Below are 14,794 nucleotides of genomic sequence, written 5' to 3' on the forward strand. Positions count from 1 at the left end.
CTCTGCAGTGCTGGCCGGGGAATAGCAGCGACTCCAGTCGCGATTGGACGATTCCACTGTCAATCGGTGTGATTGACAGCCGGGTATTCGAGTCTGAGCAGAAATGGCTCCAACTAATTTTCCTTTGGAGTGAAAGTGGGCGGGAGTTGCAGGGACGGATTCTGGGAACCTTGGCTCCCTTTTTTTCAATGGGAAGTAGTGGATGAGTGAGAGGCATTTCATTCTTTTTTTATGGGAGGGGGAGTTTAATTTTAGCTGCTTTTGCATCCCCCTTCTCTTTAAAGTGAAAGGACCTTTGGAGAGGAATGCAGAGGTAAAGTGAGAACGGGGGGAATCAGGAGAGGACGAGAAGCTGGGAGCCCGGCTTGCAAATGTGAGTATGTGTTATATACAATTAAAATAAGCTTTGCGCTGTAAACGTTTACCGGTTTAATTGGAATGTATTGCAAACACTATCAGCTGTGGTTATTTAGCTTGCATTCGTTTGTTGCTGAGATCTCCACAGTGTGCCCATCATGAGCGCGATTGCATTTCAACCCCTCTATCCGCATGAAATAAAAGAAACGTGTAGGAAAGTGCGAGGAGTTTCTGGAAAATGTGGGGTTGTGTATGCCTTTCAATTTGTTTCAATCTTTCCCTCCCTCCGCCAGCCCGCTTCTGGGGTGATGCGTTCATCGTGATATGGGGGGGGGGTGTTATAGTGATTTGTGGGGCTAAGAACCGGATGCCTGCTTCTTCCATAGGAGGGCGAGGAGAGAGAGAGCATCACTATCAAACGCATATTGTATTTTATCAGACTCAACTATAGTCAACAGAACCAAATGTAACCTTTGTGCCTTCTTGAAATTATTGATGGCTTTGGGTTATGATTTTTAAAAACTGCGAGTTTCATTCTCTCCATCTGTGTGTTTTACACATGACGGCTACAAATAACCTAATTTTTACCAAAAAAAAATGTGCGAGGTGCAATAAAACGGTGTTGCATTTTTTAAAAAACATACACCCTGTAATTTTTCCAACCGAATTTCTGTCATTGTGAGGATGGACTGGGCTGTGGGTTCCTGTGTGATCTGTGCACCAAAATAAAATTAGTCCAGTCCTTATAAAGGGATGCCGGGTTTCACTGATGAGGGGAGGTCTGTGGGGAAAGGTGTCTGTCTTTGCCTCTGTACTTAAAATATTTAAATATGCAGCGTTATTTGTCTAATACCTGTATTTCCTGATCCGCCTTGGCCACCTCAGTGATTTATAAACGTTTCCGTAAGACGGACTTGTCTCCATTACTGGCTTGTGATACGGCTCCGTTCTCTTAAAAATGCAGCGTTTATGCAAAACAGAATCGATTCTCTATTTCCGAATCTGTGTCTTTGCTTTCGTCTCGGTGGCTGCGGCGAGCTTGTGTCAATGATCGCCGCTAATAACCGCGATTGTGGGACGGACAGAAAAGCGAGTGCTGTGCTTGTCCGAATGGTGCTTCGGGGACAACTCTGCGGTGAGAAGCCGGCAGATTGTGATCGGTGAAGTCCGTAGTCCTGTGGGTGGTGTGCCCGTGTATTCCGTCGGCTGACCTATGCCAGACCTCGTGCCCCGTCGCTTTTGGAGGCGAGCATTCGTAACGTAATGGAAACGTGTGTTCATATATGTGCACGTATCATGTGTGGGGCTGATCACCCTGTACTCAGGAGTTACACCCCAGTGGACTGTTACTTTATGACAAATGTCATTCTGTAAAAAAAATGTATTATTGAAATTTATCAGTGGCTGGTTAATTACTTTTAATTAACATCTTGTATAGAAAACGGGAAGACAGTTTCCAGTGGGTGGGTGTTCCTGTGCACCACGACCCCAAGGCCACTTTCTCAGTAGGAAGCTTGTTGTGCGGTACCTGCTCCCACTCGGGGACACTACAATGGGATAGACGTGGGGGATGAGCTGGCATTATTCAGCTCACCTGTGTGGACTCCAAATGACCCACGAACCTGTCCAAGTAGGGGATGTCCTCCAGGGAAGTTGAACCTGTCTCCTGGCCAGCAGTTCAGTACAGTGCCATCATAGCTGACGGCTTGTTTCTCATAAGCACCAGAGATTCTGCAGACGCCGAAAATCCAGAGTAAAGCGCACTAAATGCTGGAGGATCTCAGCAGGTCAGGCGGCATATCTGGAAAGGAACAGAGTCAAAATTTCTGGTTGACACCCTTCATCAGTATGCCTCAACCCAAAATGTCCACTCTGTTCCTTTCCAGAGATGCTGCATGAGCTGCTGAGTTCCTCCAGCATTTTGTGTGCCTTACTCTGCCTGGTTCTTCTCTGTTAATGGTTAATCTGTTCATCTTGACTGAAGGAGTACATAGACAGTATATTGCTTGTCTTTATCTCTAGGGAGTGGTGGGGTGGTAGGAGCTCCAACTCCATGTCCGTCTCCTGACGAAGTTACATCTGTGTTACTTGTTGGAATCTGCCTATTTACCTGGCTAGGTTAGATCTTGATCTGACTTTTCCCTGATGATGTGTTTACACTATATTTACTTGGTCAGGTTAAATCTTGATCTGACATTCCTCAAATGATATGTTTACACCATATTAGACCTTGACCTGACATTCCTCACAGGTTCATCATTGAGCACTAGTGATGTTAACTAGGTATTGAATTATGATTCTGACAATAACTAGCAGCGGTGTCTCCTGCAGCAGTGCTAAGTTGCTGCTCTGGATTGGCTGGGATGAAATGTTAGGTTTGCTGACTGCTCTGCTGCACACTTTGTATGTGGCTACTCCTGTGACTCGTGTGTCCAGGGAAGCTGGCAAGTTCTGGATTTGACACGGCTACCTCGAGCGTTCACCTCATTCCTCGCGTTCGGAGGGATGGAGCACACTAGATGCAGGAGATGGTGTTGCAGCCTCTTCCACGGTCAACCCTTTCTCATCCATGTGCTTCCTCATTCCAATGAGGTGGTGTTCTCTTGTGTTGATGTATCCCTGGCACCCACCCACTCTGAGCAGCAGCTCCCTGTTCTGGGTTGCATCTGCCCTCTTGGATGTCAGTGCCATAGTCTCTTCTGAGACTTGGCCCATTTGATGCTGGACCCAGCAAACACAAAGAGAAAAATGCTGGAACTACTCTCGGGTCAGGCCACGTCTATGGAAGATTCGGGCTGAAGATTCTTCCTCGGGACTGGGTGGCCTTGAACATTAGCTCTGTTTCCCTTCTAGATGTCTGACCTGCAGAGTGTTTCCAACATCATGATTCCCTCCCTCCCCATTAAACACAGAATCACACCCACACCCACCCTCCATGCAGCAATAGAAACAAGGATAAACATTGCTGCCCTTTCCAACATGGCAGGAGACCTGTCTCCTTCCTGGAGACCAGCTCACCATGGGCAGGACTATATGTTGATGGACCGCTTGTGAAACTCTGCACATTTGGCTGTATTACTTGTGACCTACCCTGCACAGCCTCCTCACCACCCCGCCCCATGAACTTGTCTTCCCCTCCACAGGGAGTGAGGCTAGATCTGTCCTGGTAGCTCATTGGGAGAGCAGTCAGATCTTCATGCTTCGCCCATGTGCCGCGGACAACACATTTATTTCTATGTATCACCTCCTACTTGCATCTGCCCTCTGCTTGGATGCAGACGGTTCTGCCTACAGACAACAATTTCTATTATTCAGCACAGTAATTGTACCAATCTCCAGTATTCCAGAGAGCAGCACCAACTTAATTTCTGCAGTCTTGCATTTGTGAAGCATTATGCAGTCCTGGGTAGCTTCATTCATTAAGTACTTAAATGTAGATTTCATGTTACTTAGCTTTGGGGTAGTACTGTTGTATAGCTGGTAGAGCCACTACCTCTCAGCGCTAGGGACATGGGTTCAATGCCAAACTCGGGTGCCAACACTGGAATTGGCATGTTCTCCCTGTGACCTTTTGGGTTTCCTATGGGCGCGGTGTTGATGTTGCTGGGTTAATTGGTGGCTGCAAACTGTCCCTAGTGTGTAGGTGAGGCGTAGAATCTAGGAGAGCTGATAGATTGGAATTAGCATATGAGCGTGGTTCACAGTCTGCACGTACTGGGTGGGGCGAAGGGCAGTTTCTACACTGATAGATGTAATTTGGTTTGGTGCATCTTGTGACGTGTAAATAAGACCATAAGATATATGAGCAGGATTAGGCCGTTTGGCCCATTTCATCATGGCTGATCCTTTTCCTGTCTCAGCCCCAGTTTCCTACCTTCTCCCTGTATCCCTTCACACCCTGACTAATCAAGAACTTTTCTACCTCTGCCTTCAATATACCCAGTGACTTGGCCGCTACAACTGCCTGTGGCAATGAATTCCACAGACTCGGCACTCTCTGGCTCAAGAAATCCCTTCTCATCTTTGTTCTAAAAGGATGTACCTCTATTCTGAAGCTCTGTCCTCTGGTCTTAGACTCCCCACCATAGGAGGCATCCTCTCTATTGATGCCTTTCAACATTCGATAGGTTTCAATGAGGTCCCCTCTCATTCTTCTGAATTCCAGTGAGTAGAGGCCCAGAACCATCAAATGCTTCTCATATGAAAAGCCTTTCAATCCCGGAATCATTTTCATGAACCTCCTTTGAACCCTCTCCAATATCAGCAATAATTCTGAAATAAGGGGCCTAAAACTGCCTACAATGCTCCAAGTGAGGCCTCACCAGTGCTTTATAAAGCCTCAACATTACATCCTTGCTTTTATATCCTAGTCCTCTCGAAATGAATGCTAACATCACATTTTCCTTCCTCAGCACCAGCTCAACCACAAGTTAACCCTTAGGGAATCATGCATGAGAACTCCCAAGTCCCTTTGCACCTCAGATTTTTGAATTTTCTCTCCATTTAGAAAACAGTCTATGCTTTTATTTCTTTTACCTAGGTGCATGACCATGCACTTCCTGAACACTTTCATCTGCTGTTTCCTTGCCCATTCTCCTAATCTAAGTCCTTCTGTAGTGCCTCTGGTTCCTCAGCACTACCTGCCCCTCCACTGATCTTTGTATCATTCACAAATCTGGATACAAAGCCGTCAATTCTGTTGTTGAAATCATTGACATATAACGTAAAAAGCAGCAGTCCCAATACAGACCCTTGTAGAACACTGGCAGCCAACCGGAAAAGGCTCTCTTTATTCCTAATCTTTGCCTCCTGCCAATCAGCCAGTGCTCTATCTATGGTGGTATCTTTCCTGTAATACTATGGACTCTTAACTTGTTAAGCAGCCTTGCGTGTGTGGCGCCTGTTCAAAGGGCTTCTGAAAATCCAAGTACACACATCAACTGATTCTCCTTTGTCTATCCTGCTTGTTATTTCTTCAAAGAATTCCAACAGATTTGTCAGGCAAGATTTTCCTTTAAGGAAACCATGGTGACTTTGGCCTATTTTACCATGTGCCTCAAAGACGTTGCAATTTTCCAGTCCTCAGGAACCATGCCAGAATCAATTGAGTCTTGAAAGATCATTACTAATGCCTCCACAATCTTTTCAGCAACCTCTTTTCGAACCCAGAGTGTATACTACCTTGTGCAGGTAGTGTGACTATCTTTAGACCTTTCAGTTTCCCGAGAACCTTCTCCCTTGTAATGGCAACTTCACACACCCACACCCACACCCACACACTTCTGCCCCTGACTTCCAGCATATTGCGAGTGTCTTCCACAGTGAAAGTCGATGTAAAATACATATTCAGTTCATCCACCATTTCTGCCTCTCCAGCATCATTTTCCAGTGGTCCGATATCTACACTTGCTTCTCTTTTACACTTTATATACCTGAAGAAATGACAGTCCATTGATAAAATAAGGGCAGTTGAAAGTATAGCAGAGATGGTTTTCTCAGATGCTGGGAGATGTTTGAGTTGGTAGAACTGTTTCTACTGACAGGAGAAGGGACAAAGGGAGGTTACCGGTGTCTTAAAACCAGATTGAGCTCATCAGCCATGACTCACAGCTCGTCTAGGGGAAGGAAAACTCTGACGTCAAACTCCGCTGCTTTGCGGCTATGCCCGCTCCTGGAGAAGACTTCAGGAATAAACCCTGAAGGGGAAATCTGGAGCTGAATCCCTAAGCCAGTCCTACATTGAGTTCAATGCTGACTGGCAACTCCTGCGATGTCGCTGGTGCTAAACTGTATCGGTCTCTGCAGTTCCTTTGAATTTATCAGCTGTGCAGAGAAGGGGAGCCTGAGAAATGGGCAACAGCTTGTTCTCAATGTTGTACTTCCCAGGCCTGCGTATCACGTGGACAGCCAGGACTCAGTATCCATGGTCCACCCTGATCAATGGAGGGTCTCAAGGAAGATGCAAAAAGCTTGAATTCTGCCCTGCACAGGGGAGGATGGCAGAACATTCAAACGAACTCAGGAGAATGGGGGCGGTGGGGGGAATCTCATAGAAACATTCCAAATGTTAAAAGGCCTGAACAGATTAGATATGGCAAAGTTATTTCCCATGGTAGGGGAGTCTAGGACAAGAGGACATGACTTCAGGATTGAAGGACGTCCCTTTAGAACAAGGATGCAGAGAAATTACTTTAGTCAGAGGGTGGCAAATCTGTGGAATTCGTTGCCACAAGTGGCTGTGGAGGCCAAGTCATTGGGTGTATTTAAGACAGAAATAGATTGGTTCTTGATTAGCCAGGGCATCAAACGGTATGGGGAGAAGGCGGGGGGTGGGGATAACTGGAAGAATTGGATCAGCCCATGATTGAATGGCAGAACAGACTTGATGGGCTGAATGGCCTACTTCTGCTCCTATATCTTACAGTCCCGGGGTAAGGGGATGCTTACAACCAGAAGGCACAGGTAAGAGGGAAAAGACTTGAAGGCTACTTTGAGAGGCAACAGCGTTACATAGAGGGAGGTGAGTTTTTGCAATGACTGGCCAGAGGAGGTGGTAGAGTCAGGTAAAATTACGAAGTTCAAAAGATATTAGGATAGGAAAGGTTTAGAGCAGGATTTCTCAACCTGGGTCCATGGACCCCTTGCTTAATGGTATTGGTCCATGGCCTAAAGACGGTTGGGAACCCCTGGTTTAGAGGGATGGGGGCCAAATGCAGGCAAATGGAAGTAGCTCAGATTGATGCTTTGGTTTTCATAGACCAGTTGGACCAAAGGATCTGCTTCCGTGCTGTCTGACTCTGACTCAACCGAGAGTGGAGCAGCGAGAGTTCGAGAGAGGTTGAGGAGAAACTTCACCTACCAAGCAGCTGAGAAAAAGTAAACGCCCTGTGTCAGCACATTTCATGAGGCTAGCTGAAAACAGCCTGGCTAGGAGCACCGAAGGGTGTGGAGGCTTGGGGTCAGTCTTTGGCGTGTATGTCACTGTGTTACATCATCACTTTCCAACCAAGGTGCCAGATGAGTTTGGAACTGTATCCTTGGAACTGTTTGCTGGTGGCCAGCCCTTTCTGCTCACCACTGTGTGTGCCAGGTGGTCCATTAACATCTCCATCTCTGGCTGCGTTTGCCCATTTCCTCCGTTTCTTCTACCTTCCTGTTCCTTGTTGAACTTTACTGAACCTGGTCACTATAAAACCTGGCAGATGTTAGGATACGGTGCTGGTATCCTGCTTTTGTTCGGGTTTGGCGGGATGGGAATACTGTGAACTAGGTGTGAGGAAGCTCCCTCTCCCCAGATAAGGCTGAAGAAACATCTTGTGCCGAGAGAGGAAAGTTAATGACTGGGCATCTGCAATGGACTTGTGTGAAGATGTCCCCTCCCCAGCTGGAGGTGCACGAACTTGGGGCTGTCTTCCAAGGACTCCGTGAAACACCATGGCATCCTGCTCTAACACTGAGCTATCATCCTTGGCTTTCCTCTCTCTTTTCCATGCTTGCCCCATATCTCCATTCTTCATTTGTTCAAACACAGATGGGCTTGGTAGGTGTCTGGTCCATTGTCTCTGGTGCTATTGTTCCTGTGTAGCTGTGGGGGTTCCTACGGCCCAGTCATCATTTGGATTAAGCATTGCTCAGAGTTGTACCCACCCTCGCCTTGTGCATCACCCACAGAATGCTGCACCCTGAAACCAAAGGGTGTTGTGTTCATTTAGTGGTGGAGTCGAGGAGATGGAAGGCCTGGGATGCCTGGTGAAATCTCTTCCAATTCCAGAGCCTTTGCATGGATTGCCCTCTGCCGAGTTCTCACCCTCTGCCAAGTTCTCACCCTTCTGCCAGTGACCAACATTAGTGGCTAACATGCCTTCTCAGAATGTACTGCCGTTCAGTCAGCTGCTCTCAACTCCATCCTGATCCCCCAGCTTCCTTGACCGATCGCTCCCTTGCACTGGTGATGGGCAGCAGTTGGGATCTCCCCCTCCATCGCTGTTGGCCCAGTGAATGATCTTGGTGGCCCTGAGCCTTCCTCCAGAAGTGTCACAACTGTCTCTTCCCCAATGCCCATATGTAACAGCAAATATCAAAGATGGCAGCATTATAACCATATTACAATTACAGCACGGAAACAGGCCATGTCGGCCCTTCTAGTCCGTGCCGCTCTTTCTGAGACAAGACCAGAGATGGGTAGGTTGAGTCAGTTAAAAATGATTTGATATTAAATTTTGCGTCCATTGATGTTTAAGTTTGTGCTTATTTTTATTGTTTTGCCTTGACAAACTCCCAAAGGATAGATTTGTTAAAAGTTCCCAATGGGGCTAATTTGCCAAACTGCTGCATAAATGGTAAACAGCATGGGAAGGGAGAAGAGCTCTTGCTTTTCTTCCACACTCACATCACACATTGTTTCGAGTATTTGATGCAGGGGAAAAAAATGGGTCAGATTCCAAACAGCCCTCTCCTCCTCCAGTACTCAAGCTGATAGCAAATTTCTCCAAGAATATTTTCCCCATCCACTTCCTGTACCCCAATCTTCAGGCCAGGGTTTTGCTGGCAATCTCTCCTAGCCTTGATGGTCAGTCTGCTATCTCCCTGCCCCCAGGCCCAGTAACATGATTTGTGTATGTGACTTCTGCCTGATGTTGCATTTGGTCCTTGAATATAAGTAGACTGGGCCACATTAGATTAGATTAGATTCAACTTTATTGTCATTGTGCCGAGTACAGATACAAAACCAATGAAATGCAGTTAGCGTCTGACCAGAAATGCAAAGAATAGTGTTATTTACAAAATAACTGCGAATAAAAAGTAAGTGCTACAGCACACAAATATAAAAGTACTGAGACAGTACAATATGGGTGCAATACTGCTTAGTGCTGTGATGTGAGGTTCAGCAGGGTCACAGCCCCAGGGAAGAAGCTCTTCCTGTGCCTGCTGGTACGGGAGCGGAGGCTCCTGTAGTGCCTACCGGATGGGAGGAGAGTAAAAAGTCCATGGTTAGGGTGAGATGCATCCTTGATAATGCTTTTTGCCCTGCCCAGGCAGCGTTTATGGTAGATGTTCTCAATGGTGGGCAATTGGGTGCTGATAATCCACTGGGCAGTTTTCACCACAGGCTGGAGTGCTTTGCAGTCTGATATAGGACAATTGCCATACCACACTGCGATGCAGTTGGTGAGTATGTTCTCAATGGTACAGCAGTAAAAGTCCGTCAGTATCCTGGGACAGAGGTGAGCTTTCTTGATGCTCCGCAGGAGATAAAGGCGCTGTTGTGCCTTTTTGATCAGGATGGAGGAGTTCAGGGACCAAGTGAGATCCTGGGAAATGTGGACACCAAGGAATTTGAAGCTTGATACACACTTGGTACACAACAAATTCATAGCTGTTGGGCTAAAATCTTCCCAAACTTTAGAACTCTCCTTAGTTCCACAGCACTTTGCAAACTTCATGCACCTCAATAAGATATCCTCTTCTCAACGGAAGTGACTTCAAGCTCCTTGTAACCTAAATTCTCTGTACCAGAGCTCACCCGAGTCAACTGTCTGAGTTTTAATTTCAAAGATAAACTTTATTCATTAAGAAGAAAAATGTGCAATGCAAAACATTTTGCGTTCTTGGAGTCATTCAGTTAATACATTTTGAAGTGAACTGTCAGTGTTACATCCAATGGAAGAATGTCGCCCCTTAAAGATACGAAACCTATGCAGAGTACCCCAGCTGTAGTCTCACCAGTGCTCTGTACCATGGTAGCAAGACTGCTCCTGAGCTTTGTAATCAAGGGGATCCTGGTGTGTGTGTGTGTGTGTGTGGTTGAGTCTTTGGTTGCACTGTGGCTGTTTGTGGTTGGATTGTATTAGACTGTGGGTTTTGTGTAACGAAGGATAATTCTGTGGCCTGCATGTGACAGCTTTGTGGGATGTGTGTGCTTCCGGTGAACGTTGCATAACCAGGAGGTTTTCAGAACTGTCCTCGCAGGCTCACTGCAGAGGCTTGCGGAGAATTTTGCAAAGAAACCGAGCAGTGATTTGGAAAATATCCAGGCAGAAATCCCCTTCTCCCTTGCTGCCCTGTTTTGTTAGAAGCAGGACTTGTTAGTTTGAAAACCCTAAACTCCTCAGAAAAGGGTGCCAGTCTGGAGTGCATGTGGGCATCTTCCCTTCCTTGCAGGCTGCAGGTTTAGTAGGATGAGTAAGCAAGTCCCATAATCCTAGAGAGAGAAGTATTTCCCTTGAGGGAAAGGATCAAAACATTTAGGAATACAGATCCGTATATCACTCAAGGGAGCTGTGCTTAATAACCCTGTTGAAAAGAACATTTAAGGAAAACACCACTGCCACAGGGACTGCGTGGCAATAAGAAACGACATCAATTGTACTTTGCTTTCTCGTTGGACCACACTGAAATGTTCCACCTTCTGATTGGACCACACTGAAATGTTCCACCCTCTGGTTGGACCACACTGAAATGTGTTACCCTCCACCACCACCCCCTGATTGGACCACACTGAAATGTTCCCCCCTCCCACCCTCTGATTGGACCACACTGAAACACTGTGCCCCATTCTCTGTCAGGATTGTGGGAGTACAAGAAAAAACTAAGTTGATTTACAAGTTGGATAACCCATTGCAAAAGAATAAACCATCTGGATCGCTCTCCTGGGCCTTGACTACTGTTGTCTTTGATGGAATCACTCGCTTTACCTTGCCGTAAACCATTTCAGTAAGTGAGCAGAGAAGCAGTCCCTCAGGTGCATCCCATCAATGCCAAACTAGTCCCATCCGCTTGCTCCTGGGACATACCCTCCATACCCCTCCCATCCAAACACCTTTCTAAACTTCTCTGAAATGTTACAGTCAAACTTGCACCCACCACTGCCAGTGACGGCTCAATCTACACTCTCGCCAAACTCTTCCTGCACCCATGCTGAGCTCGTCAATTTCATCAACTTTACTTATAACATCCACCCAGCCCTCAAATTCACTTGGTCTATCTCGGACACATCTCTCCCCTTCCTCGATCTCTCGGTCTCCATCTCTGGAGACGGACTGTCCACTGACATCTTCTACAAGCCCACTGACTCACATAACTACCTCAAATATACCTCTTCCCACCCCGCCACATGCAAAAATGCCATTCCCTATTCCCAGTTCCTCCGTGTCTGCCGCATCTGCTCTGAGGATGAGGTTTTCCGTTCCAGGACATCTCAAATGTCCTCTTTCTTTAACAATTGTGGTTTCCCTTCTGCTGTCATCAATGATGCCCTCACCTGCATCTCCTCCATTTCCTGCACTTCGGCCCTCACCCCATCCTCCCGCCACCACAACAGGGACAGAGTTTCCCCTTGTCCTCACCTACCACCCCACCAGCCTCCAGATCCAACACATTGTCCTCCACAACTTCCGCCATCTTCAACAGGACCCCACCACTAAGCACATCTTTCCCTCTCCACCCCTCTCTGCTTTCCGCAGGGTTCGGTCCCTCCGCGACTCCCTGGTCCACACGTCCCTCCCCACGGATCTCCTACCCGGCACTTATCCCTGTAAGCGCAAGTGCTACACCTGTCCCTACACCTCCTCTCTTGCCACCATTCAGGGCCCCAAACAGTACTTCCAAGTGAGGCAATACTTCACTTGTCAGTCTGTTGGGGTCATCTATTGCATCCAGTGCTCCCAGTGCGGCCTCCTCTACATCAGTGAAACCCGACGAAGATTGGGGGACCGCTTCGTCGAGCACCTCCGCTCTGTCCGCAAAACAGACAGGATCTCCCAGTAGCCACCCACTTCAACTCTGCTTCCCACTCCCATTCAGATATGTCCATACACGGCCTCCTCTACTGCCATGATGAGGCTAAACTCAGGTTGGAGGAGCAACACCTCATATACCGTCTAGGTAGTCTCCAGCCCCTTGGTATGAACATAGAATTCTCCAACTTCCGGTAATTCCCTCCCCCTCCCTTCCCCTATCCCTATGTCACTCTGCACCCTCCCTCAGCTGCCTAACACCTCCCTCTTGGTTCCGCCTCCTTCTACTACCCATTGTTTTCCCCTATTCTTTCTTCACCTTTCCTGCCTATTACCTCCCTGCCTCCCTTCCCCCACCCCTTTATCTTTCCCCTTACTGGTTTTTCACCTGGAACCTACCAGCCTTCTCCTTCCCACCCTCCCCCCACCTTCTTTATAGGGCCTCTGCCCCTTCCCCCTGCAGTCCTGACGAAGGGTTCCGGCCCGAAACATCGACCAATCTTTTCCACGGATGCTGCCCAACCTGCTGAGTTCCTCCAGCATGTTGTGAGTGTTGCTCTGAGTGAAGAAGATCCCCCTCATGTTCCTCTTAAATATTTCACCTTTCACCCTTGTTACATACCCCGTAACTGGGTTGCCAAACCAGCAGAAATGGATCACTCAGTTGAAGTCTGGATTACTAGAACTAAGAAAGTTTTATTAAAGAAACAAGCAACACAGTAATCGAAAGGATAATAAATGCAACAATTCAGCAATGATAAACACACATGTGCACAGAATTAAGATAACAGCATCAATCAAGCTCTATCGTTGTCTAGGGGTAAATGACCAGTTTCAAAGTGACACAAAGTTCAGTCCAATTTAGTAGTTCAGTTTGCAGTAATCGTTGCCATGGCGATGGACAACGTGGTGGGGGGGGAGAGAGAGAGAGAGAGAGGGAGAGAGAGAACGGGAACGACTGATCATTCAGAAACGGCTTCCACTCACAGACCGGCGATATTGCTCACAAATAGCTTTCCGGGCGGGTCCTTTGTGATGTCACCTGAGGTCACCGACTGTGACCCCTCCTCCAGATGCGGTCGATCCTCTGCAGTGAACCTGGCACCCAAGTGAGGGTGGACACACACCGGGTTCCCGCTGATCGTACCTTTCCACCCTGTGCGTTTAAGGTCCGGTACTTCCCACCGACTCGTGAAAGGCGCACCGCTTCCAGGGTCTCGTTACCTCGGGTGTCGTGGGTGTCGCCTTAGCGAACCTGTCCCTTTTTATCCCCCTGCTGGGGTATCGCCCATCCATCACTTCAAACAGTTCAGGGTTCAAAGGGGGAGCCGCTCCAGACAGCTCTCTCTCCCGTCCCTTCATTACACATCTCCAGACGCCGCTCCATTGTTCCTTATCTCTCCTTCCCCTGAGGACAGGTGACAGACCAACTGCTGATGTCACTGATGCTAACCCAGGCCAGCAAACATCTTAATTTTATGTGTATTCTCGTCACACCCTAAGCCAATGACCTCTAGTTTTAGTCCCACCCAACCAGAGAGGGAAAATGCCTGCTTACATTTAGCCAATCTGTACCCCTCAAATTTGTATACCCATATAGGTTCCCCTTTATTTTTCTACACTCAAGGACATAAAGTCTTAACCTATTCAACCTTTCCCTATAACTCAGGTCCACAAGTCCCAACAACGTCCTTGTAAATTTTTTCTGCGTGCTTTTGAAGTGGAATAAATGCTGGTAACACCGGCGATCCCCGCATCCCAGGGGTGATGCTTTATTCCAAGGGACATTGAGGGAACTTGCTTCCACGTCCAACCCCACCAATGTAATTGATGCCATAAACTATTCACCCTCAACCTCACAAACTTCTCAGGGGTAATGTTAATGGCCTTGCCGATGACGGAAAGCCCCTGCGGGAGAAAGAGGAAATTCTGAGGACCTTCCTGGACGCTCTAGGTGTAGGGAAGCTGGAAAACAGTGGGCCAGGGTAGGAGGTTCTACTCTGGGCCAGTTGCATCTTGAACCATTTCTCTGTATGTACGGGGCTAGAGTGGTAGAACATCAGTTAGATGTTCTGAAGCTTGACAAGTTTCTTGAGCATCTTGTTAACTTAAGACTTCCTTGATCTCTCATGATGAAAGCTGAAAATGCTGGAAGCACTTAGTAGGTCAGGTGGAATCTGTGGAGAGAGAAACTCTCCTAGAACTAGGTGGGGTATTGACGGGTAGAAGAAAAGCAATATTGTTGATGGGGTGAAAGTGCAATCACTGGTGGACAGTGGCGGAAAAGGAGTTTAGCACACTGGCCCTCATAGTTAGTACTAAATATAGGAGTTGGGACATTATTTATTAGCATTCATTTCCAGAGGTCTTGAATACACGAGCACGGATGTGATGCTGAGGCTTTGTAAGGCACTGATGAGGCTGCACCTCAAGTCTTGTGAACAGTGTTTGGGCCCCTCATCTAAGAAAAGATGTGTTGGCATTGGAGAGGGTCCAGGAGCAGGTCACAAGGATAATTCTGGGAATGAAAGGGTTATCGTACGAGGAATGTTTGATGGCTCTGGGTCTGTAGTCACTGGAATTTAGAAGGATGGGATCTCATTGAAACCTTTCAAATGTCGAAAGACCTAGACAGAGTTGATGTGGAAAGGATGTTTCCCATGGTGGGGGAATCTAGGACAAGAGGGCACAGCCTCAGGATA

General features: G+C 47.4%; 1 protein-coding gene across 3 annotated transcripts in view; it reads left to right on the forward strand.

Moving 5' to 3' along the window:
- The first annotated feature begins 244 nt into the window (after positions 1-244).
- LOC140205443 (liprin-alpha-3-like) overlaps positions 245-14,794 on the forward strand; it is a 122,495-nt gene continuing 107,945 nt past the window's right edge. For all 3 annotated transcript variants that reach the window (XM_072273048.1, XM_072273049.1, XM_072273050.1), the window contains exon 1: positions 245-373. The gene's annotated coding sequence lies outside the window, so the exon portion shown is untranslated. The remainder of the gene's footprint in view (positions 374-14,794) is intronic.

This window comes from Mobula birostris, chromosome 11, assembly GCF_030028105.1.
Source record: "Mobula birostris isolate sMobBir1 chromosome 11, sMobBir1.hap1, whole genome shotgun sequence".
NCBI lineage: Eukaryota > Metazoa > Chordata > Chondrichthyes > Myliobatiformes > Myliobatidae > Mobula > Mobula birostris.